This window comes from Bos taurus, chromosome 13 (genome assembly GCF_002263795.3).
Source record: "Bos taurus isolate L1 Dominette 01449 registration number 42190680 breed Hereford chromosome 13, ARS-UCD2.0, whole genome shotgun sequence".
NCBI lineage: Eukaryota > Metazoa > Chordata > Mammalia > Artiodactyla > Bovidae > Bos > Bos taurus.
Window position 1 is genome coordinate 17,861,392 of NC_037340.1, and position 26,901 is coordinate 17,888,292.

Genomic DNA, 26,901 nt, shown 5'->3' on the forward strand with positions numbered 1-26,901 from the left:
AGTAAGACTATTCTGTGTGTGTGTGTGTGTGTGTGTGTGTGTGTGTGGTAAAATACACACCCAGTGGTTACTGGTCTGTGGCTTTGTGTTAGTATAATGCCGACCTTACCAAATAACATTGGACAGTGTTCCCTTCTCTTCAGTTTTAAGCAAAGTGGGTGTAGAATTGATTTTCGTCTATTAAATTGATTTTCATTCTGGTCTTAATTATTTCTTTCTTTGTCCTTACCCATTTACCCTAAATGCTACATTTACTATGTATGTTTTTTTCCTGTAGTAAGGGAGTTTTTGAAAGGCAGTAGATTGTATTGTTATTTATTAAAAAAATTCTAGAACTTAGCACTAAACCTGTCATATTCTAAGCATTCAGTAAGTATTTGTTAAAATTTCTCTTTAGGAAGGATTGGTCTGTATACTATTCAGTACAATACCTGGAAATAGTTAATAAACATTTGAATAGAGAAATAAGTCCCATGGGCATGTCTTTTGGGTGGCATTGAAGGAGTGATGTTTAAGTTGGGGTTTGATGGGAGTCTGTGTATTTGATCATACGGACATGGAGTACAAATGCATTCCAGTCGGAGATAATGATCTTAGACAAAGTCATGATGACTTGTTCAGGGTGACTAAGATATCTGTTTTGTTTAGAATGAGGAATGTACCTGGAGCTTAGTTTTGAAAGATAAATCTGAAGTTCTAAGTTAAAATTCATTTCTCTCTGATTTGTTTTCATCGATGAAGCTGAATAATGGCTTGCATTTTGTTAGCGGAGTGGGTGTATCCTTTTGCTGCTTCTCTTATCTGCTTGCTGGGAAATACAAAACTCCTGAATCAGAGCAGCATGCTGAGCAGAAAAAGAGAGTATCCATCTTCCCTCACCATTGTCAGATGGCAGACTGATGTGATTCAGCCCTGAAGCGAAGATGGGAGTATCCTTCGAAAACTGAAGACTCTGTTCTTTACTTTCAAAGCAGACAGCAGCTATCCTGCCTCTGTTCAGTATGCTTTTTGGAGAAATGAATCACCCAAACCCACATTCTGCCTCAGATAATCTATTTGGGGTGTTGAGGAAGGAAACCTTCTGTGCCTCTTTTCTGTAATCTGTTTGTCTCCCTACTAATCACAAAGTTTGGGCTAAACCATATTTTTGTTGTTGTTTAGTCACTGACTTCAACTCTTTTTGACCCCATGGACTTTAGCCCACCAGGCTCCTCTGTCCCTGGAATTCTCCAGACAAGAATATGGAGTGGGTTACCATTTCCTTCTTCAGGGAATCTTCCCAAACCGGGGATTGAACCTGAGTCTCCTGTATTGGCAGGCGGATTCTTTTCCCAGCCATTGGGAAGCCCAAGCCATATTTTAGTTCTGTCCTGATTAATAGTAATAACTGAAGACTGCTCTCATCTCACTTAGAATAAAGGCTGCGTTTTTCTAAAAAGAGGCTGGAGTCTTCCTTTTTCTGGTCTGATAATAAGAGGTTAGTTTGGGAGCCTCTTTGCAGATCTTCTGACCTTTTGGTTGTCTCTAAGCCGTGCCTCAGGCTACAGCTTGAACCTCCTAGTCAATTGCTGAGTCTTTACAGTTGCCAGTCTTGTTTCAAAGCCTGGAAATGGTTTTTTGCTTCCTATGGTTTTAAACCTCAGATGTCTTAGTGTGGTATAAAAGGCCCTTTGGTCTGGTCTCTTCCAACTCACATCACATTCCTGCCATGCTCAACTTGTTGAAGTCTTCTAAACATAGCATGCAATTTTGTGCCTCTTTTCTGTAATCTGTTGGTCTTACTTGGCATTAACTTTGTTCTGACTCTGTTCTGCTTAACATAAGCACCATCTGAAGTCTTCACTGATTAGCTCAGGGTAGATACTGCTGCTCTCTTTGTGCTGTGCCATCTTATTCGTTCCCCTGGTATCAGTGTCTTGAGGTCCATGTCTGTCTCCCCCTCCTCTCTTTAAAGGTGACGAGCATCCTGTGTAAGTACCATGTGCTGATTGTGCCCCAGGAGTTGTTTATCCGCAGTACATATCCTCTTTTTATCCTCAGTACATAGTTAACTGGCACGTAAGAGATGATTTAAAAAGTATTTTTTGGATGAGACAGTGTGGTGTAGTCTGCTTTGAACTCATAAAGATCTCAGTTTGAATCCTAGTTCTGCCTGCGTGTGATGTGTTCAAATTACCTAACTTTTTTGTGTTTAGTTTTGTCATATGCAGAGTTGGCCCATTAGTGCTGATCTTAAAGAATGAAATAAGGAATTGCATGTAAAGAATTTAGCCTAATACCTGGATATAGAATGTTGGCATTATTAGTCATCATAGCTAATCATCTGTTCTCTCCCTTTAACGTTCGGCCTCTCTTGCATTAGCCCTCTAATCAACATTCAGCATTTTCTCTCCATCTTATAAAAAAGCTTTCCTTACCATACCTTTTGAGAGACTGCCTTTTCTCTTTTGACAATTCACAGACTTAAGTGCTTGAATCTGTCATCTTGTGGCAGTTTTCTTCCTGGAAACATATATGTGTGTCAGGCCATTGTGATTTGATTTTGTCTCTTATCCTTGGATGTTGCTTTTGCAAAAAGGAACAATGATATTTTTGTTCTAAATCTAGAAATACTTTTTCCCACCTCTTCCCTGTTGCTCTTATTTATGGCATGTGACAAATTTGTGATTGTGTTTGTGTGTTTACCTATTTAATGCGTGTTTCTTCTCTTAGAGGTAAATTTAATGATGATGAAACCTCATTTGTTGGGTTCATCACTGTGTCTTGTCCCCAGGGTCTCCCTTAGAATCTGACAAGGAGTAGATCCTTGAAACTTTAAGTTACCCCGAGGCACTTTTAAAAATCTAGTCTTCTGTGAATGAGGACTAATCATTTGTGAAATAGAGGAGAACAATAGAATGGAAAGACTAGAGATCTCTTCAAGAAAATTAGACATTCCAAGGGGACGTTTCATACAAAGATGGGCACAGTAAAGGACAGAAATGGTATGGACCTAACAGAAGCAGAAGATATTAAGAAGAGGTGGCAAGAATACACAGAAAAACTATACAAAAAAGATCTTCACAATCCAGATAACCACGATGGTGTGATCACTCACCTAGAGCCAGACATCCTGGAATATGAAGTCAAGTGGGCCTTAGGAAGCATCACTATGAACAAAGCTAGTGGAGGTGATGGAATTCCAGTTGAGCTATTCCAAATCCTGAAAGATGATGCTGTGAAAGTGCCGCACTCAATTATGTCAGCAAATCTGGAAAATGCAGCACTGGCCACAGGACTGGAAAATGTCAGTTTTCATTCCAATCCCAAAGAGAGGCAATGCCAAACAATGCTCAAACTACCACACAATTACATTCATTTCACACTCTAGTAAAGTAATACTCAAAATTCTCCAAGCCAGGCTTCAACAGTACGTAAACCATGAACTTCCAGATGTTCAAGCTGGTTTTAGAAAAGGCAGAGGAACCAGAGATCAAATTGCCAACATCCATTGGATCATCGAAAAAGCAAGAGAGTTCCAGAAAAACATCTACTTCTGCTTTATTGACTACGCTAAAGCGTTTGACTGTGTGAATCACAACAAACTGGAAAATTCTGAAAGAAATGGGAATACCAGACCACCTGATCTGCCTCTTGAGAAATCTGTATGCAGGTCAAGAAGCAGCAGTGGAATAACAGACTGGTTCCAAATAGGAAAAGGAGTACGTCAGGGCTGTATATTGTCACCATGCTTATTTAACTTATATGCAGAATATATCATAAGAAACGCTGGGCTGGATGAAGCACAAACTGGGATCAGGATTGCCGGGAGGAATATCAGTAACCTCAGATATACAGATGACACCACCCATATGGCAGAAAGAGAAGAACTAAAGAGCCTCTTGGTGAAAGTGAAAGAGGACAGTGAAAAAGTTGGCTTAAAGCTCAACATTCAGAAAACGAAGATCATGGCATCTGGTCCCATCACTTCATGGGAAATAGATGGGGAAACAGTGGAAATAGTGGCAGACTTTATTTTTGGGGCTCCAAAATCACTGCAGATGGTGACTGCAGCTATGAAATTAAAAGATGCTTACTCCTTAGAAGAAAAGTTATGACCAACCTAGACAGCATATTCAAAAGCAGAGACATTACTTTGCCAACACAGGTCTGTATAGTCAAAGCTATGGTTTTTCCAGTGGTCATGTATGGATGTGAGATTTGGACTATAAAGAAAGCTGAGCACCGAAGAATTGATGCTTTTGAACTGTGGTGTTGGAGAAGACTCTTGAGAGTCCCTTGGACTGCAAGGAGATCCAACCAGTCCATCCTAAAGGAAATTAGTCTGAATATTCATTGGAAGGACTGATAACTGAGACTGAAACTCCAATACTTTGGCCACGTGATGCGAAGAACTGACTCACTGGAGAAGACCCTGATGCTGGGAAAGATTGAAGGTGGGAGGAAAAGGGGATGACAGAGGATGAGATGGTTGGATGGCACCACCAACGTGATGATCATGAGTTTGAGTAAACTCCAGGAGTTGATGATGGACAAGGAGGCCTGGTGTGCTGCAGTCCATGGGGTCGCAGAGTCAGACACCACTGAGTGACTGAACTGAACTAACCACTGTTGTGTTTAGAAAGTTCTCCATTTTAAAGGAAAATGAACATACCTTAGTGTAAATTTTGAATTATCATTTATTTGATGCAGAATCTTAAATATAGTATTCAGTGTGGTCACTGAATATATTTTTGCCCACTTGTTCCCTGAGAAAGTCCCAAGTATGAAGAATTAAGAGGCTGAAATGGATTAGGTCCTTTAATTAGATATTGTCAGTGTCTGCATTCATCTCCACACTTGGACTCTGCCTTGCAGTTCTTATGAAACAGCCAGGCAGGAGCTGGTCAATAAGTAAGAGCGAGAATTGACTTTTACCATTAAGAGGAAAATCTCTTTGCCTATTACTTTCATTAAAAACCCACCCATACCTTTGTCAAGTGATACCATGTCAGTGCTCACACTTTGCCTGCAGGACAAAGGCTGGATGGTTGATGGTATCAACATAAGCTCCGTCTTGTCTCCCCTTGCCTCTCTAGCTTCATTCTGTCTCTCCCTCCCTCCCCACTGTTGGCTTCACACCTCCTGATTCGCATAGTGCTTTAGCAGTGTGCCTTTGTTGTGGCCAGTCCCTTTGCTTGGAATGGGTACCTACTCGATTTCCTCTGCCTAACTCCTGGTCACTCTTCTGCTTCAGTGTAATTGCCTTGGCCTCATGGAAAGCATTTCATTGGTTCCAGAAGAGTAGATTTGATCTTTCCTAGTACTTCTGTTGAAGAAGGCAATGGCATCCCACTCCAGTACTCTTGCCTGGAGAATCCAACGGACGGAGGAGCTTGGTAGGCTGCAGTCCATGGGGTCACTAAGAGTTGGACACGACTGAGCGACTTCACTTTCACTTTTCACTTTGATGCATTGGAGAAGGAAATGGCAACCCACTCCAGTGTTCTTGCCTGGAGAATCCCAGGGACGGGGGAGCCTGGTGGGCTGCCGTCTATGGGGTCGCACAGAGTCGGACACGACTGAAGCGACTTAGCAGCAGCAGTACTTCTGTGCCTGCTGCTGTATGACAGATAAGTTCTGTTTGCTCTTCCTTGATTTTTCTCTCCCCTTTGGTCTTTGTCCTGGGAGGCTTACCGTATGGATTATGTCCATGGGCATCTGTAACTTCTGGCTTCAGAGAGAGTGCAGCCAGTGTGGACATGGGCAGGTCAGCAGCAGTGAGGAAGGAAAGCTCAGAACATTTATTACCCTGGTTTCTTCCCAGTGGACTGGCTGTGTTCAGGACAAGTCCCTGTTCCTCTCAAGGTGGCCTTGTCTGGGTGACTTCGTCCTCCTCATTCTGGTGATCCTCCTGCCCTTGTCCTTTTGGATTTAGGATTTTAGCTCTTCCTGCTGAGAACATTGGCTCCTGTACCTACTTCTGTTCCCGTGTCCCTTCCCATTCCTTTGTGTTTAATCCCTCTGTTATAAATGGTCTTTGAATTTTTCTAATTGGAATATTTCATCAGTTTCTGATTGGAAGTCTGGCTAATGCAGCCCAGCTTGTTATTTCTCATACTGAGCCCATCTCTTTTCTCCTGTTTTTGCCTTTGCTCTCACTTAGGAAAGCAGGAGGCTCAGCTGATGAAGTTCTAGAGCACTCTGTTTACACTTTAGCTAGGTTAGTGCTGCTTTTGTTTATATTACATATTGAGATTCTGTGTAAGCATTGACTTGAAATTAGGATGAACAATAAAAACGGTTTGGAAGTTAGTGACTGGACTGCAAGAATAAAAATCCTAAAATCTTTTTAACAGCATTTAAGGTTCTTTACGAGGCCTGGCACCTGCCTTTATTTTTGGCTTTATTTCTTATTACTAACCCATCTAGGATTTTTAAGTTGTAGGGATAAAAGTCTCTCTACATACATGACTCATATTGTTACAGGCATGTTTCATCTGGTCAGGTCCCTCCCACTCATCATTGAGGTCTTACCCTGAATTTTATTAAAGGGTGGTTTTCCTGAATGCCCCTTTCTGCCTTGTCTCTGACCTGTGCACATATTATTAGAATTCTCTGCTGATTGTTTTTACAGCATCCTATAGTTCCCTTTCAAATCATTTATTGTTAGAATTACCTAGTTAATTTGTCCTGTTCCTTTGCCTTCCATGGGGTTCTGCTGTGATCATCCCAGTGCGTAGCATGCATGCATCCATTAATTTCAACAAATGAAATTAAAGTGGAAGGTCACAGACTCTCTTTAGAGAAGCTCAATGCAAGAGACTTTAGAGTCATTGGAATTTGTTACAGTTTTGAATGGGGCCTGTCTCCTTTTAATTTCAGTTGATGGGGAAAAAAATCATTGTATCCTTATCTTAGAGAAATTTTTCTTGGTTGTGTTCCTTCATAGGTTAATGGAACATTGATTGCTAAATACCTCTGAATCAGGGAACTTAAAAAAAAAATCTTGCTCTCATTTTTGTGAGTAAGTAGTAAAGATGACTTCAAAATTTTTTTTTGGAGGGGAAGGAGCAACAATTTTAAACTCACAGAAAATTGCAAGTATAGGACAAAGAACTTTTTTGTTTTGGACTGTTTGAGAATAACCTGCTGCTGTGGTGCCCCATCAGTCCTGAAATCTTGGGTGTGTATTTTCTAGACACAAATACATGCTACTGGATAGCTGTTATACAAGCATCAAAATCAGGTGATTAACATGGATATATTACTACTCTCTACTCAAATTGCTACTTCAGTCTGCCAGTTTGTTCAGTAACTTTATGGGAAATTGAGCCAGTTCAGAAGCATTTAGTTATCCTGTCTCCTTGGCCTTCTTCAGTCTGCCACTGTTCCTCAGTCTACATTCAACTTTACCTGACCTTGATACTTTTGAAAACTATAGACCAGTTAATTTGTAGAATGTCGGTATGAATATGTTTAATCTTTCTTCATGAGTAAATTCATGTGATAAAGAGACTTTGGAGGCAGTAGCTTCCTATTTAAAAACCACTTTCATTGTCTTAATTTTTTTAAGAAAACTTTTTTGCTTACTTTTAAGTCTTTTTCTAAGTGTTTCTAGCATTAGGGCTTATAAATTCGTAATAATATCTAAAGATAGAGGAATTCTATTAAAGAATCTGGCATGACACACATCAAGGCATAACACTCCTAAGAATGTTTTGTTAGAGATCCAGCAAAATTTATTGTCATAGGAATTTTTATTTCAACTTGTCAAAAATAATTAACTGTGCTGTATTTTGCCATTAAGATCATTGCACATTTAAAAATCCTTTGGTCTCTGAGTTGCAAATGGTACTTGAGAACTTCTAAGACATAAATAAATGTATTTAATTATGGCAGAAATTATTTCTAAAATAACCCTCTTGGTTAAAAACAAATTGTGTGCATTTTAGCTCTGAAATAATTTGAAAATCCAAATGAAGGCATTAGACCGCTGTTCTAAGCCTATTTTTAGTTGTATTTCCTTTGAGCTGATTTCCTTTCTAGCCACCTGCAGTTTTATGTGCAGTTACACGTGTTCATTTTTTCTAAAATTGTCCCCTCCCTTTTCCAAGCTTGGCATGGAAGTAGCTTCTCTAATGTTTTTAGTTTGTTCTTTTTGAAGAGCAAAGTATAAATTATAAAACCTCCATTGAGTAAATTCATGTAAAACTATTTTTGATGAAAAACAGCATTAGTATGAAATAAAATATTCTCTGGCCCTCGAGTTTTTAAAAATTATAGCCTATTTTGTCTTGATATCATTAATATACTACATGTTAACATATAGAATATATCCTTCCCTTTCTTTTACTTTCCACTTTTTCCTGTTAAGATTTGCCTCTTCTAAGAATAACTGGATTTTATAAAAAACACAGTGTGGGAGTTCACTTGTAGACTAGTGGTTAGCATTCCTCCCAGCTTTCACTGCCATGGCCCAGGTTCAATCCCTCAATGGGGAGCTGACATCCCACAAGCCAACAATAAAAAATTAAAAACAAAAATAGTGTAACATTTCTTTTAACTGGGGCATCTATTGCATATACACTTAGTTATTGAACTATTTGGATTCAGATGAACCACCATTATTTTGTGCCTTTTATTCATGTCATCGATTCTCTTAGTTTCCTTTCTTCTGGATTAACATTCTCTTTCGGATTAACATCCTCTGGAGGCCTTACTGTGTAAGTGTGCACGTGTATATATGTGCGTATATGTGTGTATGCTGCTTCCTGCTTATGGTGAATTATTTCCTTATGTGTTGTATAAATTTTGGTTGTGAGCCCATCTTAAGATATCATCTTTGAGATCTCTCTGCATGCTGAGGGTGATACATTGGTAAAATAAATTGAAGACGTATTCCTAGACAGTTTATTCTGTTATTCTGCCAAGTGTTCTTGGGGTACGATCAATCAAGGACTGTTAAGAGTTTTGTAGCTGAAAACATGGGAACTTGTTATACTTGCTTGGATAGCTGCCCTCCCCGCCCCCCCCTCAGGGGTGTGTGTGTGTGTGTGTGTGTGTGTATGTATATTAGTTTCCTAAACACTTTTGTGATGACATGAGCTCATATCAGTAATCCTGGATAATCTTTCTGTCTCAAGATTCTTAATCACATCTGCAGAGATCCTTTTGCCATGTCACTTCTACCTTCCCACATTCAGCAAACCAAGACCTTCTGTTTTGTTCCCATTTGAAAGTGAAAGTGTTAGTCGCAAAGTCATGTCTGACTCTGTGACCCCATAGATTGTAGCCTGCCAGGCTCCTCTGTCCATGGAATTCGCCAGGCAAGAATACTGGAGTGGGTAGCCATTTCCTTCTCCAGGGGGTCTTCCTGACCCAGGAATCGAACCGGAGTCTCCTGTATTGCAGGCAGATTCTTTACCAGCTGAGCTACCAGGGAAGCCCTTGTTCCCTTTTGGTGTAAGTCTTAAGTCTGTTAGTGGCCAGCAAACCCCTATGGAGTAACTTCTTTGATGTTTTCTGCTCTGATCTTTAGTCCCCCCTTCTCCCTCCTCCCTGGATATTGTTTGCTGTATTTAATATTGGACTCTGAATTTTTAAAGAGTCTATCAAGTATGTTTAGGCAGTTCATAACTGGGAGAGTTTGCAGGTGTCTAATCTGCCATATTGCCTCAAGTTGGTATTCCTTTTTGTTTTCCTGTTATCTTTTAATTTTAAATGCTTTTAATTTAGCCTTAAAAAAAACCCTCAACCCCCAAACCTCAGTGAATCTCATCTTTGAACAAGCTTGTCATTTAACTGTGGCTAAAGTCAGTTTCTTGATGAAAGTGAAAGTGGAGAGTGAAAAAGTTGGCTTAAAGCTCAACATTCAGAAAACTAAGAACATGGCATCTGGTCCCATCACTTCATGGGAAATAGATGAGGAAACAGTGGAAACAGTGTTAGACTTTATTTTTTGGGCTCCAAAATCACTGCAGATAGTGATTGCAGCCATGAAATTAAAAGACGCTTGCTCCTTGGAAGGAAAGTTATGACCAACCTAGATAGCATATTCAAAAGCAGAGACATTACTTTGCCAACAAAGGTCCATCTAGTCAAGGCTATGATTTTTCCTGTGGTCGTGTATGGATGTGAGAGTTGGACTGTGAAGAAGGCTGAGCGCCGAAGAATTGATGCTTCTGAACTGTGGTTTTGGAGAAGACTCTTGAGAGTCCCTTGGACTGCAAGAAGATCCAACCAGTCCATTCTGAAGGAGGTCAGCCCTGGGATTTCTTTGGAGGGAATGATGCTGAAGCTGAAACTCCAGTACTTTGGCCAGCTCATGAAGAGCTGACTCATTGGAAAAGACTCTGATGCTGGGAGGGATTGAGGGCAGGAGGAGAAGGGGACGCCAGAGGATGAGATGGCTGGATGGCATCACTGACTCGATGGACTTGAGTCTGAGTGAACTCCAGGAGTTTGTGATGGATAGGGAGGCCTGGCGTGCTGCGATTCATGGGGTTGCAAAGAGTCAGACAGGACTGAGCAACTGAACTGAACTGAAAGTCAGTTTCTTTTCTTTGAGTCCTCTGTTTTGCTCTTATTGACAAACTGCCTTTTTTCTTTTAACTGACCCCACCTGTCCTGGGTTATTCTGATTCTGATGCTCAGCCAGACCAAGACACTCTCTTATTACTTCCTGTTTCTATTCTTGACTGGTCAGGTGGTTCTCTTTCAATACAAATTTGTGTTTTCTATTTTTCTGTCTCGTTTGAACTAAAGGCGTGTAGATATTATTCTCTACTGAGCAGTTATCATTGGACTTTGTTTCACAATTCCCTCCTCCTGTCTGATACTATGTGAGTGTGCCCAGGCCAGTCAGATACTACCAAAGGGATTATAGTTAAAAGCTGAGATCTGTTTTGCCCCTTTCTATACTCAGTCTTGTTCTCTAGAGCACTTTGATAGTAACTACTGGGTATCAGGCCTGCAATGCAGTAGACCCTGGGTTCAGTCCCTGGGTTGAGAAGATCCCCTGGAGAAGGGAAAGTCACCCTACTCCACTATTCTTGCCTGGGGGATCCCATGGACAGAGGAGCCTGGTGAGCCACAGTTCATGGGGTCGCAAAGAGTTGGACACGACTGAGCGACTAAGACACTACTGTGTATCAGATATTTTACACATGTGAACACCTGTGAGTTAATTCACCCTCACAACAACCCCACTTCCCAGATGAAGAAACTGATATTCAAAGAGGTTATTTGACTTGTTCAGAATCATACGTTTATTAAATGGCATTATTTGAACCAGAAAGTCTGGCTTTAGAATCTGCTTTATTATCACTATGCTGGACTGCTTTGGTTTTAGAATGAAAATTATTTTCCCTCCATACTTTGAAAGGCAATCTAGTCCGTTTCTTCTAGCTTCCAGTATTGTCACTGAGATGTCTGATGTGTCTGATTCTTTGTATGTAATTTGCCTTTTTCTCTCTGAAAACTTCGGAATATTTATTCTTGTTAGCTGTGATATTTTGAAATTTCACAGGGATATAACTTGGTCTTTTGAAAGTACATTATGCTGGCATTTGGGGATATGCTCCTGTATTTTGGGGTGCTATGTGTTATTTCTTTGTTTTCCTGTTATTCTGGGAATATTCACAGATTCATATATTCCCATTTTTTCTAGATTCAGATATTAGACTTTTTAAATTAATGTTTTGGTGCTGTTTTCCTTTCTTGTTTCTTTACCTTTGGAAGACATCTCAAAAATAAATTTCAGTGTATCAGTTACTGTTCTTTTTAATTTTTCAGAATGTTTGTTTCTTTTTCACAAGTTGGGTTTTTGTCAATGAATTAATTACCTTCTATGCTTCATATAATACGTACATATATATTTCATGTAATATAAATCCTTTTCAGAAAAGGATTCCTCTAATCTGTGCAGAATTCGGAGGGGGAGGTTCTTTTTTTTTTAGTTTTAGTTTTGTTTTAGGTCTCCCCTCACCCTGCCATGCTGTGTTGTCTTAGATGATCTGGTGGTTCTAGTCTGCTTCTGTTTAAGAATGAGGGACTAAAATGCTTAAGTAGAAACTATAAATACGTGATGGAGACTGTCACTTGGTGGTGTGAGCAGGCCTTACCCAAATCTAATACAGTTAATTCTCCAGCTTTTAGCTCTGTTCCTCACTTTTTTTAAAAAATTTTTTTATTGAAGGATAATTGCTTTACAGAATTTTGTTTTCTGTCCAACCCCAACATGAATCAACCATAGGTATACATATATCCCCTCCCTTTTGAAGCTCCCTCCCATCTCCCGCCCCATCCCACCCCTCTCGGTTGATACAGAGCCCCTGTTAGAGTTTCCTGAGCCATACAGCAAATTTGTGTTGGCTGTCTATTTTACATATGGTAATATAAGTTTCCATGTTACTCTTTCCATACATCTCACCCTCTCTTCCCCTCGCCCCAAGTCCATAAGTCTGTTCTCTATGTCTGTTTCTCCACTGCTGCCCTGTAAGTGAATTCTTCAGTACCATTTTTCTAGATTCCATGTATATGCGTTAGAATATGATATTTATCTTTCTCTTTCTGACTTACTTCACTCTGTATGATAGGCTCTAGGTTCATCCACCTCATTAGAATTGACTCAAAGGCGTTCCTTTTTATGGCTGAGTAATATTCCATTGTGTATATGTCCACAACTTCTTTATCCATTCATCTGTTGATGGACATCTAGGTTGCTTCCATGTTCTAGCTATTGTAAATAGTGCTGCAATGAACAATGAGATACATGTGTCTCTTTCAGTTTTGTTTTCCTCAGGGTATATGCCTAGGAGTGGGATTGCTGGGTCATATGGTAGTTTTATTCCTAGTTTTTAAAGGAATCTCCATACCGTCTTCCATAGTGATTGTATCAATTTACATTCCCACCAACAGTGCAAGATCATTCCCTTTTCTCCACACCTTCTCCGGCATTTATTGTTTGTAGACTTTTTGATGATGGCCATTCTGACCAGTGTGAGGTGATATCGCATTGTAGTTTTGATTTGCATTTCTCTAATAATGAGCGATAAAGGACTTCCCTGGTGGCTCAGATGGTAAAGCGTCTGCCTACAATGGGGGAGATCTGGGTTCGATCCCTGGGTTGGGAAGATCCCCTGGAGAAGGAAATGGCAACCCTTTCCACTATTCTTGCCTGGAAAATCCCATGGACGGAGGAGCCTGGTAGGCTACAGTCCATGGGGTCACAAAGAGTCGGACACTACTGAGTGACTTCACTTCACTTAATAATGAGCGATGATGAGCATCTTTTCATGTGTTTGTTAGCCATCTGTATGTCTTCTTTGGAGAAATGTCTGTTGAGGTCTTTTTCCTACTTTTTAATTGGGTTCTTTGTTTTTCTGGTATTGAGTTGTATGAGCTGCTTGTATATTTTGGAAATTAATCCTTTGTCAGTTGTTTCATTTGCTATTATTTTCTCCCATTTTGTGGGTTGTCTTTTCACCTTGCTTGTAGTTTCCTTTGCTGTGCCTTAAGTTTAATCAGGTCCCACTTGTTTACTTTTGTTTTTATTTCCGTTACTCTAGGAGGTGGGTCATAGAGGATCTTGCTTTGATTTATGTCATTGAGTGTTCTGTTTTCCTCTAAGAGTTTTATAGTTTCTGGTCTTACATTTACGTCTTTAATCCATTTTGAGTTTATCTTTGTGTGTGGTGTTTGGAAGTGTTCTATTTTCGTTCTTTTACATGTAGCTGTCCAGTTTTCCCAGCACCATTTATTGAAGAGGCTGTGGTTGCTCCATTTATACTCGTGCCTCCTTTGTCAAAAACAAGGTACCATTGGGCTCATGAGTTTATTTCTGGGCTTTCTGTCTTGTTCCATTGGTATATATTTCTGTTTTTGTGCCAGTACTGTACTGTCTTGATGAGTGTAGCTTTGTAGTATAATCTGAAGTCAAGAAGGTTGAGTCCTCCAGCTCCATTCTTCTTTCTCAGGACTGCTTTGGCTATTCGGGGTCTTTTGTGTTTCCATATGAATTGTGAATTCTTTTGTTCTAGTTCTGTGAAAAATGCCATTGGTAATTTGATAGGGACCACATTGAATCTGTAGATTGCATTTGGTAGTATAGTCATTTTCGTGATACTGATTCTTCCTACCCAGGAATTTGGAATATCTGTCCATCTGCTTATGTCATCTTTGATTTTTTTCATTAGTGTCTTATAATTTTCTGTGTACAGTTCTTTGTCTCCTTAGGTGAGTTTATTCCTCAGTATTTAATTCTTTTTGTTGCAGTAGTGAATGGGATTGATTCCTTAATTTCTCTTTCTGATTTTTCATTGTTAGTATATAGAAATGCAAGTGATTTCTGTGTATTGATTTTGTATCCTGCAACTTTGCTAAGTTAACTGATTGCTGCTACTGCTGCTAAGTCGCTTCCATCATGTCTGACTCTGTGCGACCCCATAGACGGCAGCCCACTTGGGCTCCCCCGTCCCTGGGATTCTCCAGGCAAGAACACTGGAGTGGGTTGTCATTTCCTTCTCTAATGCATGAAAGTGAAAAGTTAAAGTGAAATTGCTCAGTTGTGTCCAACTCTTAGTGACCCCATGGACTGCAGCCTACCAGGGTCCTCCATCAATGGGATTTTCTAGGCAAGAGTACTGCAGTGGGGTGCCATTGCCTTCTCCGAGTTAACTGATTAGCTCTAGTAATTTTCTGATACTATCTTTAGGGTTTTCTATGTCCAGTATCATGTCATCTGTAAACAGTGAGAGCTTTACTTTTCCGATCTGAATTCCTTGTATATCTTTTTCTTCTCTGATTGGTGTAGCTAGGACTTCCAGAACTATGTTGAATAATAGTGGTAAAAGTGGACACCCTTGTCTTGTTCCTGATCTTAGAGGGAATGCTTTCAGTTTTTGACTGTTGAGACTAATGTTTGCTGTAGGCTTATCATATATGGGCTTCCCTTGTAGCTCAGTCGGTAAAGAATCTGCCTGCAGTGCAGGAGACCAGGGTTCAATCCCTGGGTTGGGAAGATTCCCCTGGATAAGGAAATGGCAACCCACTCCAGTATCGTTGCCTGGAAAATCTCATGGACAGAGGAGCCTGGTGGGCTGCAGTCCATGGAGTCACAAAGAGTCGGGCACAACTGAGCAACTAACACTTACTTACCATATGTGGTGTTTACTGTATTGAGGTAGGTTCCTTCTATGCCCGTTTTTTGAAAAGTTTTAATCATAAATGGGTGCTGAATTTTGTCAAATTTTTTTTCTGCATCTATTGAGATGATCATATGGTTTTTATCTTTCAATTTGTTAATATGGTGTATCACATTGATTGATTTGTATATATTGAAGAATCCTTGCATTCCTGGAATAAACCCAACTTGATCATCAGCTTTTTGATGTGTTGTTGGATTCTGTTTGCTAAAATATTGTTGAGGATTTTTGCATCTATGTTTTTGCATTTATGTTGCAATACATTGATACTGACCTGTAGTTTTCTTTTGTGTGTGTGTTGTCTTTGATGGGACTTCCCTGGTGGCTCAGACGGTAAAGCGTCTGTCTACAATGCGGGAGACCTGGGTTCCATCACTGGGTCGGGAAGATCTGCTGGAGAAGGAAATGGCAATCCACTTCAGTACTATTGCCTGGAAAATCCCAGAGGATTTTCCTGGTAGGAGGACAGAGGAGCCTGGTAGGCTATACAGTCCATGGGGTTGCAAAGAGTTGGACACGACTGAGCGACTTCACTTTCACTTCATAGAATTGAGTTTGGAAATGTTCCTTCCTCTGCAATTTTTTGAAAGAGTTTTAGAAGGGTAGGCATTAGCTCTTCTCTAAATGTTTGGTAGAATTCTCCTGTGAAGCCATCTGGTCCTGGGCTTTTGGTTTTTGGGAGATTTTTGATCACAGCTTCAATTTCAGTGCTTGTAATTGGGTTTTTCATAATTTCTATTTCTTCCTGGTTCAGTCTTGGAAGAATGAGCTTTTCTAAGAATCTGTCCATTTCTTCCAGGTTATCCACTTTATTGCCATATAGTTGTTCATAATAGTCTCTTATAATCCTTTGTATTTCTGCATTGTCTGTTGTAACCTCTTCTTTGTTACTCACTTTTAAAAGAAAAACAGTTCTATTGAGATAGAATTCACATACCATACAGTTTTGTTATATTCATGGAGTTGCAGTGCATCACCACAGAAATTTTAGAATATTGTCATTACGTCAAAAGAAACTTCCATCTTCCTTAGCTCTCACTCCTCAGTCCCTGCCTTCTCTCTCCACCTAGCCCTCAGCAACTGGTCGTTTACTTTTTTCCCTATAGATTTGCCTGTTCTGGGAATTTCATATAAATGGTATTATGTAGTAAGTGGTCGTTTGTGATGTCTTCTTTCACTTAGCATGATGTTCTCAAAGCTCATCCATATTGGAGCATGTGCCAGTGCTTATTCCTTTTTACTTCCAAATAGTATTCTATTTTGTGGAAATAGCAAATGTATCCATTTATTAGTTAATGAATATTTGTATTTTTTCCAGTTGGGGGTATTAACGGATAACACTGCTATGAACATCTGTGTACCAGTTTCTGTGTGGACATATGTTTTCAGGTACATTGGTTATATACCTATGAGAGGAATTGCTGGATCCTGTGGTAACTCTGTGTTTAACCCTTCAAGGGACTGCTGGCTGTTACCCTAAGTGGATGCACCATTTTACATTCCCACTGGCAGTGTGGCCCAGGTTCAGTTTCTCCACGTGCTCGGAAGCTCTGTTCTATTTTTTTTAAACAGCCATCCTAGTGGATATCAAGTAGTATCTCATTGTGATTTTGATTTTTTTCCCTCACTTTTGTAGTCTAAAGAACCTGTTGCTTCTGAATTCTCAGGCTCTCAGGGATCATTTTTTTTCTTGTAGAATAAATTGCCTTGCCATCTGAGGGTGTTTGGGGTTCTAGCTTCTCCTGTTGTTCTGTTCAGTTAGTTAACGTTGCCTCCATTTGCTTTCTGATATTTAACGATTTGTTGGACATTCTTGTCCACTCATTTTTCTCCTCTTATATCCCTTTAACATTCTGGAGAAGAAAAAAAAATGTGTATGTGTGTGGCAGGTGGTACATACCTGCCAGGTGCAGAGTGGTAAAGAATACACCTGCCAGCGCAGGAGACGTAGGTTCAGCCTCTGGGTCAGGAAGATCCCCTAGAGAAGGACATGGCAACCCATTCTAATATTCTTGCCTGGGAAATCCCATGACAATCCATGGACAGAGGAGCCTGGCAGGCTGTAGGCCATGGAGTTGCAAAGAGTTGGACACAACTGAGCACCTAAACAGCACAGCAGCATGATGTGTGTATGTGTATAAATATATAAAACCAGTGTAATCAGTTCTCTTAATCTACCAACTTGTACCTTTAAATAATCTTTCTTTATGAATATCCCCAAATGATGTCCTTTCTTGTAAGAATTACAGGACCAAAAATATTCCTGTGATGAATATGAAAGAAATGAGGCTCGGAAGGGGTTATTATTAAGTACACTCCAAATCCCTTTGAAGTGTTGGGTTTAACCCTTCTGATTATACTGATTCGATTTGTACTCCTTATTATATGTTTAATGTAGCTGGAATAACATAAATGAACTAAGTAACAATTTTTAATTTCTAAGATTGCTTGTAAGAGTTGTGTTTGGTATAGGCTATAAGCTTTAACTGGTTTAACACCATCTGGTAAACTCAGTTAAACACTTGAGTATGGATTGGGGAACAAAGAATAACAACAAGAAAAGCTAACGTTAGTTTTTTCCAGATGATAGATAGTGTTGAAAATCCTTTATCCATATTAAAACCTTCATATTAACTGTGTGAAGTTGATAAAATTATTTGTTTTTAAACCTTGTCTGTTTGATAAGAAAACTGTGAGGGCATGGAATAGTTAAGTAGTTGCTCCAGGCTACACAACTAGTAAATGGTAGAGTTTACTTTTAAATCTATGCAGTTTGGTTCTTGAGTCTGTGCACTTGAAGTCATTATATTGCAATGCCTGAAATTTCTACAGAATTTTTAATGTATTATCTTTTTGAGAGGATAGGGACACTCCTGAAATATTAAAACATTTTTCGGGGCTCCAAAATCACTACAGATAGTGATTGCAGCCTTGAAATTAAAAGACGCTTACTCCCTGGAAGGAAAGTTATGACCAACCTAGATAGCATATTGAAAAGCAGAGACATTACTTTGTCAACAAAGGTCCGTCTAGTCAAGGCTATGGTTTTTCCAGTAGTCATGTATGGATGTGAGAGTTGGACTGTAAAGAAAGCTGAGTGCTGAAGAATTGATGCTTTTGAACTGTGGTGTGGAGAAGACTCTTGAGAGTCCCTTGGACTGCAAGGAGATCAACCAGTCCATCCTAAAGGAGATCAGTCCTGGATGTTCATTGGAAGGACTGATTTTGAAGCTGTAATTCCAATACTTTGGCCACCTGATGTGAAGAGCTGACTCATTGGAAAAGACCCTGATGCTGGGAAAGATTGAGGGCAGGAGAAGGGGACGACAGAGGATGAGATGGTTGGATGGCATCACCGACTCAGTGGACATGGGTTTGGGTGGACTCTGGGAGTTGGTGATGGACAGGGAGGCCTGGCGTGCTGCGATTGACAGGGTCGCAAAGAGTCGGACACGACTGAGCGACTGAACTCAACTGAACAACGAAAAGGAGTACTAGTTGGGAATAAGTACACGTTCATGACCTGACATGTAAAAGATGAACTGTGACCTAATGTTCTTTTTTTTTAAAAAAATTTTTTTGGGAGGAGAAAATTTCTTTACAGTGTTGTGTCAGTTTCTGCCATACAACACAAATCAACCATAGTTATATGTATATCACCTCCCTCTTGAGACTTCCCCCCTTCCTCCCTAATGTCCTCTTGAAAGTTCATATTTATTTTAAATCCTGGTTTGGATAAAATGATTAAATCAACCACATAACAAAAAATACATATTTTTGAGGTGGACACATAATTGCCATGTAGAGTGTTCTAAAGTGTGCATTATATTCTTAAGCAGGAGGTTAGCGGACAGAAAAATGTCCTTGGGTTGTACTAAAAAATTGGATGCAGGCCAGAGTATTAGTGACAGATTCAGTCTTTCTCAGGATAAAATATTTTGGAATAATTCTGAGTGTTTTATTATATTATGTTTTTCCACCAGAGTCTTATTTTGCAGCTCATCTTTTCTAAATAGATCTTTTTTTATAGTGTGTGTATATATAGGTCATTCTGAATCAAGTTAACTTCACAGTTGATTGGGACCTTGTTCCAGGCTTATTGAACAAAGGCTTGTAACACAGAATTTTGGGCAGTGGGCCATTTCCAAAGTCTGCTCCAAAAGAAGCCGTAACAGACAAAGATTGTCTCTTTCTCGGCTGAAGGCTTTCTGTGTGTGGCTTGTCTCAGGCCTCTTTTACACTTTTTCTACCCCTTTCATACTGCTCCTTTTTCTATTCAGGGCAAAAGTGTTTTGGTTTTCATTCTGTAGTTACTCTTTCAGTGAGCATTTATTGTGATTTTACTTACATACAAGATTCTTTGCTTGAAACCTATAATGCCTCCCTCTATGGGCGCGGGCATTTATGGGGACAGTAGCCCTCCCAATATGATAGTGTAGAAAATATGTGAAATATTAAGTAGTTTTGCTGCGTCATGTTCTTTCCAGTCTGTCTTTCGATAATTAAAAAGGATTTTTTTTTCTGGAGAATATATTTAAAAGGAGCATATGCTTTCTTTCCTTCCTTCCTGACTTTACCCCCTACCCCCTTTACCACCCTGGAACTTCCTAAAGTGCTAAGGGGGAGAATGGTTAAAACAATGTATTTCTGTACAATAACTTTATAAATAATCATGTCTTAAAAGAGAACAAGACAAAATGTTAATCTGTATTTAATCTGAGTGGTGTGTATGTGGATGTTTGTTTTATCATCGTATGTTTGAAGCATTTCATAATTTAAAATAGTTAAACCTGAAAAAAGGGCAATTTTAAATCTTGTCTACTTGTGAAATTTTTCTTTTTTATTTCAACATTCATTTTAGAAAACTTTTTCTTTCTAGATAGAATCACTCCTGGAATACTGTGCATGTTCTTTTCTTTGAACCTTTGCCTTCTATACAAGTTATTTTACCTATTCCTATTTACTTCCCCTTCCCATTTTATTAAGGGCTCACTCGACCCTTTAAAAAGAAACCATCAAATTTGGTTTTCCAGTTTTTTAGCCTTTCTTTAGTACCTCCTTAATATGAGTACTGTTCAACCTATTTTTATTCATGCTCTTTTAAATTGTCTCTTATCTCTAGGCAGATGTTGTGTTTTCATGCCTTTTGGCCTTTTTTTTGTTCTGTTCCTTTTGCTTGTTATCCCTCTTACCTCCACCTCCACTCCCCCACCGCCCCACCCCCAGTCTGCTTTCTTCTGTTTGGCCTGCCAAATACACCTGGCTAAAGTGAGGTTTCTTTTATGGAGTCTTATGATGGTGCTCCAGGAATATTAGTCATTTTTTTTCTCCCTGCTCTGTTTGTGCTTTTTGTGCAATTAAATACTTCAAAAAGTTATACTTAATAACATTCAAAAGAATAATGTGATGTAACATAAAATTTATAACAAAATAAACATGTGGTTCTACCACCAAAGTTTACTGGAAAATGGTCAGTTCTACCTGTGTGCTTCAGTCTACTCCCAAGGAGTGTTGTTATTTTCTTGCCCTTTTAAAGTTTATCATATATATGTGTATCCTTAAATAGTTTTGTTTGGGTTTGAGTTTTATAAAAATAGATTAAGGCTATATGTAGTCAAAACCAAAACCCTGTATATAACTTGCTTTTTAAAATTCAGCATTATGTTTCTACTATTTATCTGTAATTCGTATATTTTATTCATAGTAGTTCATTCTCATTAATGTAATAGTTCAAGTATAAATTTGCCACTTATTTGCATTTATATTTAATTAATCTGGAATTGGTTTTTCCTTCTAGTGAGTGTGAGATAGGGGTCCATTTTCTGTGTTTCTTTCTATCTGGCAAACAAGTTGCCCTATTTAAGTAATGCATTCTTTGGCCCTGTGCAGTCACTGTAAGGTAACAGGGTTCCTTATGATCATGAGTTTGTTTCTGAGCTCTGTCTTCTGTTGAATTGGTCCATTTATTTAACTCTGTTTAAGAACCCTGCTGTCTTACTTACTTTGGCTTTATAGTACATCTGGTTTATTGTAGTGGTTTCACCTGAGCTTCATGGGACCAGAGATTGCTGTAAGGGTGCTGCAACCTGCTAGTCCCTCTCAACTTGGGAGACTCTTGAATTTTATGTTTATTAGAATTAAAAATTAATTTTCTTTATATCAGACTGATTCTTTTGACAGCTAAAGATAAAGTGTGAAAGTAAGGAAATTCAAGTGTGAGAAGGAACCAGTCTCCCTGGAAAAGCTGACTTTGGCCTGGTGAACATAATCGTGCTGTCATACAGACGTTTCCGGCTTGTTCCCCTCCTGCTGCTGCCGCATTCACTCACCCTGCCATTTGGAGGGCTGTATACCACTGGTGGGGTAATGATGTAGACTCTCCTTATTCCCAGTTAGGAGACTGGTAAGGGAGTAAACTCAGAAAAAAGTTTTCAGGTAATTGGAAATAATGTCCTGAATAGTTCTACAGTGATTGAGGGAAATAAGGATTAAAAAAAAAGATGATTTTAAAGGGAGTTGTGGACACTGTGATATTTGAGCCATTTTGAATTTTTTTTTTCCCCATGAAGACTGGAAACTAAAATGGGATGTTCTTTTAAGAAGGATTAAGCAGATAGCTTCAGATTTTTTCATTTTGTCTTCGCAAGTTTAGTCTTTTTGGTGAAGATCACAGTGGTTATACTATGGAGAACAGTTGGAAAGAGGCTAGATTGGCTGCAAATGGGCCTGTTAGAAGACAGATGCAGTAGCCAGGGTGAGAGATGATAGTAGATTGACTAAATTGAAGTGTTGGAAACAAGGAAACACATTTCTGTTACTTAAAGGAAAATGTGACAAGATTTAATGATACTGGATATGAAGTGAGTTGTAGATGTCTGAACTGTTTAACTTGATAGAGAACTGAAGGAGGAAGGCTGGTTAAGGCAATTCTGTATATTTTGGGCACATTCATTTTGAGGTACCATTGAAATATCCAAGAGGAACATCACCGGTGTTTGTATGATTCTGTAGTGTAGAAGAGAGGTCTAGAATGGAGAAGAGCTTATGGAAGTGTAGTAGTAATTTAGACCTGAATGTGGATGAATTTGTCAGGGGTAGGTTGTAAAGGGGAAGAACCTATGACTAAACATGGAGGCACCTTACTTGTCAGGTGACCTTGTAAAGGAGACAGAGAATGAGCGTTGATGGGATCAGGAGCAAACCAAGGTGATCTATCTTTTTTAATATTCTGATGAAATCTCAGTATTTTCCCTTCTGTGGAGTAATAAGTAGCAAAACTTTAATTCCGTACCAAGCAAAATGTGTACTGGTTAATCTTGTGCTGGACCTGCTAGAAAATAAAAGTATGTAAGACATGTAGGGGTACATGCGGACATGTGCACACACACATGAACACACACACACACAAATTTAGCTAACTCCAGTTTAACAAGTTAGCTCCCTCCATAGTTTCATGGATGTTGGTAGAAGACACAGGATTTCTCAGTAAGAGACATAAGACTTGATGACTCATGACAGGGGCAGGAGCCAGAGTTGGCATCCGTGCTGCTTTTCCCAACCCGGAGCTCCATAGACTGTGAGGAGGGTGGGTGATGCTTCCGGATGTGTAGTATAGTCTCTTACAGGAGAGGAGCCCCCCAGACTTCCATAATGGGCAGAAAGCCTGCCTGACCTTAACCCTGGTGGGAGATGACATCTTTTTGCGTGAGACAGTGAGCAAACCTGCCTGTTGTTCCTGAGGGTGACGTTTTTGTCCTTCCTGGCTGTTTACTATGTAGACGTACTTAAAACAGTCTGGGACAAAGAGACTGCCTCTACCTACAAGACGTACAGAAATGCGATGGGTCCAAGGGTAATTGCCTTCCAACAATATTCATTCCTCATTTCTCTACCTTCTTGGCTTCTGGCAAAATTTCCTGATTGACCACCCTGAGTAACCTGTCTAACAGAACCTGGGACCAGAGCCATTGAATTTGTCTCATAAAACATGTAATTCAGTTTACGTACTATCAACATGGTACTAGAATGAGGCCAAACTGCAATATTGACCTCAGTTTGGCTCCCCAGGGTCCTCGACCAGCCAGCTGAACAAATACTATAACCTTTCAGGGTCTACTCTAGAGAGCCAAGTGGCTTTCTCTTCCAAGTTTCTGCACTGACTTTCTACCTGATGCAAGTACTGCAAGAGAATGCTGTAGTGCACAGCCTTGGCCTGGTCTGCAGGAAGGAAGTCTGGGGCGGTTCTGTCTCATCCATAACAAGACTGGCCTGACCTGAATAGTTGACCCTGACCCGAATGGCTCCAGGGCTGATATGATGTCATTGTTCACCTCAGCTTAAGTCAGGGACAGTTCAAACCACCCTTTCTAATTAGATAACTCCCATTTTAGGGTTAAATAGTTTGGAACAGACTACACATAATTAAAAAATCAGTTATGCCTCTGGAGAGCTCTTCCTACTTAGTCAAGAATAGCTATACTTTGGAGAGGTCATAGCTGTCTGCGGGTATAGGATCTACTGGTGGTGCTTGCTTAAATGCTTGAGGATCTCTTAGAATCATCTCTAAAGTACAAGTCACCACATTTCTGATCTCTTAGAATCACCCCTAAAGTACAAGTCACCACATTTCTGGAGGGAGGTAAGTTAATGCCTGACTTCCGCTTAAGTACTTCTGTAAAGAGTGTCCTCCCCGTCCCCGCCCAGCACAGGTGTTAGGGAGCAGAGGCCAGCTGTTTCTCCAGTGTCCTCTCCTGCACAGATGGTAGGCATCAGGGATCCCAGTTCAGTACAAATATCTGAATCTAGTACTTGTTTTATTTTGGGAGGATTACCTGAAGGTAGTCAGTCAAATCTGTCTTACTTGTCTATGCCACCAGTGAGGTGGCATTCATCTGCCCCTTGCGGTGACTGAATGAAAAGCTACAGGAATTGGGGGTGGTGGTTGGAAAGACACCTGGAGGAATTGGCACCTGGAGTCAGCAGATTGGATCGGGATTGTAATACCATAACATGAAAGAGTGCCTTTGATGTGAGGCACCACTGATGGTCTGAAGATGGGGTTAAAGGTCTGTAGTTAGTAATTAGTCTGCCAATAGTGGGAGATGTGGCATCTCTCTCCAGGAGACAGATGGGTCTTTCTCCTGGACTCACAGTGTGGGATGCAGTGGTTACCTCTGCATGAGGAACAGAGTCCTTTACTCTGCGTCTGTTCATGATGGTCCACGTGTTGACGCATCTGGAATGGTGATGGATCTGCCGGCAGTGATGGCGGCCTGGGCAGTGCAGGCTTCATCAGCAGCTGGACTGCAGCTGGCCTCGTCAAACCATGGGCCCTTACCGTGGCCATGTGTTAATGACCCACATGGTCTCATCAGCAACTGTGATTTGTCTCCACAATTTATATGGCCCATGTTTAAGATGTCAGTCTGTCATTTTCCAAGTAGCAGACCCAAACAGCTATTCCCAATGGGTACCAGCCTCAGATGAGTAAAAATCTCACAGGGTTTATCACAGGGAATATCGGCCAAATCTGTGAGAACATCCTTGAGCTCCGCCCACGGAGCATAGCAGCCATACCCACTTCTCAATTCTGTGTAGCTGTCTCTGAGGTCAAACAGCACAGCGGCCCATAGAACACCACGGGGTGTCAGCTTAGTTGAATTATTAATGCACCAGGCCCAGGCATTTAGAGGATCCTCTGTGAATCAATGGGCTTCCCTGGTGGCTCAGAAGTTAAAGCATCTGCCTCCAATGCGGGAGACCCGTGTTCGATCCCTGGGTCGGGAAGATCCCCTGGAGAAGGAAATGGTAATCCACTCCATTATTCTTGCCTGGAGAATCTCATGGACGGAGAAGCCTGGTAGGCTACAGTCCATGGGGTCGCAAAGAGTCGGACACGACTGAAAGACTTCACTTTCACTTTCTGTGAATCAACAGTGTTGGTTTAGGTAGCAGTATGGAAGAGACATTTTCCCTAAAGATGTAGCTGCCACTCTTTCATGTAAAGCTGGGATGTCATAGGAGCTGGACTGGCTGGATTCTTGAATACACCAAACCCAAGGGGCACCTCCAGTGGAGGCTGTTCCTCTTGCCAGAGGCTCCAGTCAGTACAATCATCCATGCACAGAAACTTGTACTCAGAAGGGTCCTAAGGATGGTGGGCACTGGGACCACTAGTGCTTTTCTACATGCCACTCTTTCCCAGTTGGCAAAATCTCCTCTGGCTCTTCAGAGCATTCACTGTGCAAGCATGAAGAATATCAATACCAATTATACGTTCATTGTATAATTGGTGGAAGCATCACAGTAATCCATTGAGTTGGTCCCAAGAACCCCACCCAGAAAGGTGCATTAGCTTCTGTTCCCCACTATGAACCACACCCAAAGCTGTAGCTGAAAGCAGATACCCTCTCCTTCCACAGGATGGGGACATGGGCTCCAGTATGTTTATATCAGCCAGCTATAAAATGTCCTGCCTTCCCCAGAGTGCTCTCACACACCCAGGTATGCTTGGTCTTCAGTTTCTCTTGGGAACCTGGAGAACTTGGCCCCACCCTTAATCATCTTTCTCTTAAGGGTGTATGGGGAGGTTGGGAGAGAGTGGCTTTCAGTAAACAAGGTCAGTTTATTTGTTTTGAGCAGTGCTGTGGCTGGGAGCATTTCCGGCCCACCTAAAGGCCTGCATTCTGTTTTCTGTAGCAAAGTCATCATTACTGATGGACACCATCCATTCTGTTGGGAACACCTTTATTCAGCAGCTATAGCCTTATTACTTTTTGGCGGGGGGCCTGAATTTGTACTCTTTGGTTGACTTGGGCTTGATGTGCACGGTGGCATCATTGTTTTTAGGAGTTCACCTTATGTGGGCTCTTGGCTGCTCCATTGTCAAAAGACCAGCTCTATAATTCTTGCTTGATATCAGCGTAGGACTGGGAGTTTTCTGAAGCTGGCAGGGCTGACAATTTAATCTTTGCGTGAGTTTCTCCTTCTCTGGTGAATTACCTTCATCATCATTTAAAACCCAGTTGAGGATGGAAGAGCCTGCAGGACGAATCAGTGCCCTTGGGAGATTGTTTCGGGGAAAGTTTCCCCAAAGGGCCAAAGCTGTCTCAGCAGACAGGGCCCACTGTCAAAAATGCCGAGGTCTTTGCTTCATCTCGAATGAATAGAAGGTTGAGAAGACAAACTGCAGGAGGGACTGAGCAGGAAGATAGCCAGCTGTTGCCTTTCTGCTTTAACAAACGTTATGTGTCCCCTCCGACCCCTCAGTCTCCCAGGCAAACTAGCCAGAGTTCTAGGTTCTCCTGGTTCTGTTTAGAGTGGTTACAGTTTTCCTTCTTTCATGCTCAGTATAGATACACTGAGAGAACCTTATATACCCTTGCCTCCCTCTGCAGATAAATATTACTAGTTGTTTTCAGGGTCCACCAGGTGAGCTTAGTGAGTAGCTGACAGTAGCCAGGGCATCATTCAGGCTGCTGTTTTTGAAACTACTTCCTGGTACTTGTCCTGAAGCTGCCGCCCCAGTTCAGCTTCATTACTAAGCCCTGAAGTAGAGGACCAGAGACTGCCTGGAGGACCACACGAGTTGATCATGTTCACTCACGATTCCCAGGGACTTCTCTCAGTTTTCATTAGCTATCCTTTCATTCCAACTCTAAAAAACTTTGTCTTTGTTAGCACTCCATCTTCATTACCAAAGCTTCAAACATTGCAA

At 40.6% G+C, this 26,901-nt stretch overlaps 1 protein-coding gene across 15 annotated transcripts in view; it reads left to right on the forward strand.

Annotated features, from left to right (window-relative positions):
- ABI1 (abl interactor 1) overlaps positions 1 to 26,901 on the forward strand; it is an 87,851-nt gene that overhangs the window by 32,882 nt on the left and 28,068 nt on the right. The window lies entirely within an intron of this gene.